Raw genomic sequence first — 6,277 nt, 5'->3', positions numbered from 1 at the left:
ACAATTTCTTCATTTGCGTGTTCAATTATTTTACAATTATCGTAAGTTCGAGGTTTCAATTTTAATATTTTTAAAAGTTTAGGTTATCGATTGTTATTGAAAGTTTGAGAATGTAATTGCAACAACCACACCATTTTATGTGTGACTTCTACGATTTGTCCTATATATTTTATATTCCCTCTTAGACGTCTAGTGAATGTCAAGTAGACAAATGTAAATTTATCGAGAGTAATATCTAAATATACAAACAAGATATATAATCATTTAACGTTTGGAAGCGTAAAAAATCAAGATACTAACATCTACCAAATAAAACTTACATAAAAAATTGACCCAAAAACATAAATTCATTGACACAAGACACTTCTTATGATAAGATGCTCTAATACTATTTTAAATATGAATTAACTCAAAATCTCACGCTAATGAGTGAAAGTAAATTTAATTAAGAAAATTGTATTAGATGAAATTTTTTAGGAAAAAATAGCCCATATCACCTATTTTTTTTGTATCTTGCCAATATTTCAAATCTGACTAATAATTAATGATATCAGACGGCTATTAGATGGTTATCCATTATTAAATTTGTTAGTTTTGTAATCTAGAAAATGTTGTGACATGTATTTTATTATCATAATTTTTTTACTATTTTACTATTTTTACTATTTTTACTATCAGATGGATTTGGAGATCTTATATAAATTTAATAACATTTTCGTAAGTTTCTGGGAATAACTCCAAATTATAAAGCAGGAATCCAAGTTGATATAACAAAGTTGAAAAGTTTTGTTTGGTAGTGCCCTCAAAATAATTCTAGTGAGAGAGAAAAAAAGTTGAAGGTTTCGTACATTTAATAACATTTTCGTAAGTTTCTGGGAATAACTCCAAATTATAAAGTAGGAATCCAAGTTGATATAACCAAGTTGAAATGTTTTGTTTGGTAGTTCCCTCAAAATAATTCTAGTGAGAGAGAAAAAAAGTTGAAGGTTTCGTACAAATTTGGAAATGTATAATACTAATCCCTCAATAATGGGCATGGCAGATGGGTCAAAAGCAGCCAGAATAGTGTTTGGTGTATGGCATTATAAAATCAAAACACATCCCTTGAAAAACAAACCAAAGGAAAAGAAAAAGTGACAAATGAAGTCTCCAATGTTGGCCTTGGTTTTAGTTTCATTAACCTTCTTTTTCTTTAGCTTCCCAAATCTCTCTACATCAGCAGCCCAGCGTCACCCATTGCCTTCTCTTTATCACACAAGAATTGTTCCTCTTCTGCAACCATCACGGTCGTCACTTTTGCCATCGTATGAATATGAACTGCAAGCAAGGAGAAGGAGAAGGCGGTTAAGTTCTCCGCCTCCGCCACTACCACGGCCACCACCGCCCAGGTTCCAGTGGCCAAGAAGACAAACCCGTAGATCTCCTCCACCTCCTTTCTAACACACACTACGACACTGTTTCCAAGCATATAAATCACAAAGGTAAAACTCGTTGGCTTTGTTTTTTTTTTTTTTTTTTTTGTAACATTTTAGTAGGTGGGCTTTGGATAATAAAATGGCTGCTCATAATTAATTACATTTCATTTAATTAGTTTATCACCTTTAAGTTTATTGTTTTTGTAAAATATGTTTGATAATTATGTATTCAAATGTGTTAGAATATTTTAGGGAAATTTTCATAAATATAACAAATCTAACTATTTACGGTCCGTATAACAAAGTACATCAAGTTAGTCATTTTTAAAATATTCTAAGTTTTTCATTTCCTTTTATCGTCTTTCTTCTTCACTTCGTCTGCGATTTGATTATTTTTCCTTTCAATCATCTTTTTTTTTTCTAAACTGTTATTTTATTCAAGATCGTGTATCAAATATAAATTTTTTTTTTCAAACTTTTATTTTTGTTGTTCAAGATCGTGTACTAAATATAAAAGATCGAAAAAATGTCGTTTACATTGTGTACAAAGAATCTTTAAAAAATCGTTTAGATTGTGATAGCCAAATCTAAACGATCGTGTACCAAATCTTGAAAAAAAAATCGTTTAGGATCGTGTAACCAAATTAAATGATCGAATACAGACAATTTAAAAAATAAATTGTTTAGATTTGACTATTCAAATCTAAACGATTAAATCTAAACAATCGTGTTCCAAATATATTACGCGAACTTGATAGTGTGGTTGACGGGGTATTTTTGGTATTTTATGTTTTGGACCATTAAATTTTTTTCGTTCTTGTAATTGTTTTATACAATGTAAATATTTTATCGTTATATTATATTTTTGAAAAGATCCAATATTTCATGTGTATAGTATGTAAAAGCCCAATAAGCTCTAAGTTTTGTAGTATTTATTTCACCGTTATTGTAAAGTGAAGCAGAAATTTAATCAATTAAGAGCCGTCCGTTTCATTTTTATTTATTTATTATTTTTTTCTCTTTTTAAAACTTATGATTACCTTGACAAAATGGAGAGAATTAACATGGTGATCTGAACGTCAATGTTTTATATAATATGATACAAAGATCACGAAGTCCAAATAGATACGTTGGGCTAGGTTAATAGAAAACAGAAATTGAGTTTCGACCCGTTGGTTGAATTTTGGAACGTTGACAATGCAAGATGATCGAGGGGATCATAATAGTATAGACTACTCTAAATTAATCAACCAAATTGAGATAATATATACTATCCAACAATCTTAGATTAAGCTTGAATTCTAATTATGCAAACTAAACAATTTGTAACTCATTAGCTTTAAGAGAATAGATAAACCAACCTAAGCTTTCAAGCAAACAAGAATGATACTAAAACAAGTTTAAGAGAAGAGAGATGACACTTGGTTTATATTGGTTCACCCAATGTAAGCTACGTCTAGTTTTTTACTACTGATACAGTTTTCGCTAAAATAGTCGGGAAGAATAGTGTAAGAGCTTACAACACTCTCAATACAAATGTCACGAAACTATCCATGAAAGGAAAATAGCCGCAATAAACAACGCAAAGAAAACCTGACTTGACAGCAAATTTTTCAGCGAATACATAGAATGAAGAAGCTCTCAGCATATACATTCTTCACACCAATTATGTAATTTATAGAGAAATTTCCACTGCCCAATCTCCATTTTCATGATGACGAACGTCCAATTTAGCCAATGACAAATTAGCTTATTGGTTAAGCACGCTTAATGTTCAAGCAACAAAGAAAATCACATGGGCTTTTGATCTTCAACATAAATGGGATTGAATTTGGGCCCCTTATTTCTTACCAATGATAAGAACCGGTTTTAAATCAATTGATTTTGAAATGAAACCCTCTCCAATTAATTTAGCATCACATTAAGAAGTCCTAAGCTTAAATACTTGTAAAATCACTCTTACTATTACAAAAATTGGGTTACTTGACATTGATGCAATGTCAAGTAACCGTATACTTGACATTTTCAAAAATGTTCAGTATACTCTAATCACTTGACACAAAAAAAAAAAATGTCTGACTATATATATCTTGATATATATTTCCCTTGTCAAGTAAGATAGTATACTTGATTCTCGTTATATGTCAAGTTGGTGGATTCTTGACATTGATTTTGTACATCATATTTGGTTACATATTTATTTCCGAAATACACATCAAGCAGTAGTTTTAGTAGTAAGTCCATGTTAAACTCAAGGAGCACGCACTAATTCTTCTAACAAAATAATATCTAATGCACTAATCCTTCATGATTATGACTAATATGTGCATTCTACGGGAACACTAGGTTGATATGTGCATCTTACGAGACCATTAGACTAATATGTGCATTCTACGAGATCACTAGACTGATATGTGCATCCTACAAGATCAGTAGACTGATATATGTATCCTACAAGATTACTAGACTGATTTTTGTATCCTACGGGATCTCGAGATTTTTATGATGCAGGGCGCCTTTTAATAGGAATGTAATCATTTTTACCCCTAACGGAACCAAAAGTAGGTCTCTTACGGGGTATATTTTATGCTCACCCTTTTCATGTTTTACTTTTTCAGGCAAAGGTAATATGATAGGTAGACCGATGATGGGCGAGAAAGACTTGTGATCGCCATATGGGAACACTCTTTCAAATGCTCTGCTTAATGTTTTTTTTTTACTGTCTTTTAAGTTTTGATGATTGAAATGAGTTTCATGTTTAAAACAAATGTTTGTTTCTCGGTGACTTTATAAATGATACTTTTGAACTTTTATTTTGTTAGAAATAGGACCTGAATAAAGTTTCTTTGATGTCTATTTGATTTTAAACAGATTCTATGAACTATTATGTTTAAACGAAATGTGTTTGTTTTAAAGTAATGACCTCGACTTAGTCTGAAAAGTTGGGTCGTTACAATTTCAAAGTTACCTTTTGAACTGTGGACAATGAGGAAACTAGTTTAAGACACCTACATGTTTGATGTTGACAAGCAAAGTAAGAATTTATAATCCACACAAAAAGAAACTGGATTCAAGAACTAGTGGTTTCTTCATTGTTTATCTAGAAAAATCAAAGGCTATAGATTTTATTGTCCTAAATACTGTAGTATGAGAATAGTTGGAACTGGAAATATAAGGTTCAATGAGAATGACGTAATTAGTGGAAGTTTGGACCTACGTAAAGTGGAAATTAAGAAGTTAGAGTGGAAATTCTTTCATTATAACTCCTAACTTCTGTTCAAGTTGTTGTTTTTGTAGTTGTTGACTTTGTTAACAATCCACAAGAAGAATAAATTAATGGATAAACACCACATAATGATGTTATAACAAATGAACCTATAACTGAGGGACCTATAAGACCAATAAGATTAACTATTTCTAATGACTATGTGGTTTATTTGCATGACTTAAGTATTAATAATGATATAGTTTCGCTTTCACAAGCCATTAAAGATATCAAAAGTGACTCAAATGGAAATATCAAACAATATGCTACAAGAAATCGAGACTCTCCCGACGCATAAACCGACGTCAAACAACGTCGAAAGATAGGTGTTCCTCCAATGCACTATCCCCTACATCAGTGAAGGTCATATATCCCGACGGTGTGAAATCGATGACGGGTTAAGGTAGACCTCTTCTGACGGTAGTAATATGAACATCGGGAACGTGTGACAATTAATATATATTTGATTTTTTTGAACGCCTTCCGAAAGACATTGGGATATGCTTCCATATTTTTAACACATGTGTACAAGGCGTCGGGGAAAATCAAATATATTATTTAATTTTCACATGTTCCTTGACGCCATGCAGCAAATGTCGTAACGTTGATTTCAATTACGAACATTTTTAGAACCAGTTTTGGAGGATATGAAAAAATTAAATAATATGTTTGCTTTCGCCCAATGTGCCATGCACAACGTCGGGAGAGGGGCTAATATATCCTGACGTCATTAGTTATGCGTTGGAATTATTTTTCTGATGGGATATGAAACATGCACATCAACATAAGAATCGAATTTTACCCTAATTGCAACTACACTATGTTTAGTGATTAACATGCATTAAGTACCCTAATTCAAATAAATTAGTGTTGAAGAAAAACATACCTTTGAAGACTGCCGTTCCTCATAATCTACTCACAAATTTGAACTAAAGACCACTACTAGTGTTGACCAGCTATAGTTCGGTCTTAGAATTGGGTTGTGGGACCTACTAAGTGAAAGAAATTGAAAAAGCTAAGAGATGGAAATTGGAAGGATAAGATTTAGGATTTAGATATTTGAAGAGAGAAAACAAATTAGGTATAATTTTGAAGTCAAAATTATCAAAATGGCAAAAAGTCTTTTAATATTTGAAAAATGCTATTTAAATAAGTTAATTACGTGCAAAATCTCAACACCTAATAATCCACTAACCATTAGTGAAACTTAGTGAGCTAGGTGTTTACATCTTAGGTAGCCATCTATCCGACTAACTTTAGTCTAAGGTTCATATGGTCATTGGACCATTCAAGTCAAAGTCAAACTTTGACTTTTTCAAGTCAAAAGTCAATATTTTGACTTTTTACCATTTTATACGTCTTCATTAATTTTGACCTTTCAAGCATGAATCCGCATTCATTTTTCCAAAATTCAAATCACATTTGAATATAAAGACAATCAAAGCTTAACTTTTCAAAGTCAAAAGACAACATTTTGACTTTTTATAATTTTAACCATTTCCATCGATTCTGACCTTTGAAATATGAATATGTATTCATATTTTTAATGTTTAAATCACATTTAAACATAAAGCTCTATAACTTATGGCTATAACAG

The 6,277-nt window shown here is 31.2% G+C and overlaps 1 long non-coding RNA gene across 1 annotated transcript; it reads left to right on the top strand.

The window, feature by feature from the left end:
* The first annotated feature begins 885 nt into the window (after positions 1–885).
* LOC103485636 (uncharacterized) lies at positions 886–4,296 on the top strand. Its single transcript, XR_536886.3, has 2 exons — positions 886–1,481; positions 4,034–4,296. It is a non-coding gene; the product is annotated as an uncharacterized LOC103485636 (long non-coding RNA).
* Positions 4,297–6,277: the final 1,981 nt, after the last annotated feature.

The sequence above is a fragment of the Cucumis melo genome, chromosome 3 (assembly GCF_025177605.1).
Source record: "Cucumis melo cultivar AY chromosome 3, USDA_Cmelo_AY_1.0, whole genome shotgun sequence".
Lineage (NCBI taxonomy): Eukaryota > Viridiplantae > Streptophyta > Magnoliopsida > Cucurbitales > Cucurbitaceae > Cucumis > Cucumis melo.
Note: the sequence above shows the minus strand (reverse complement) of the source record. Positions and strands in the feature narration are given on the sequence as shown.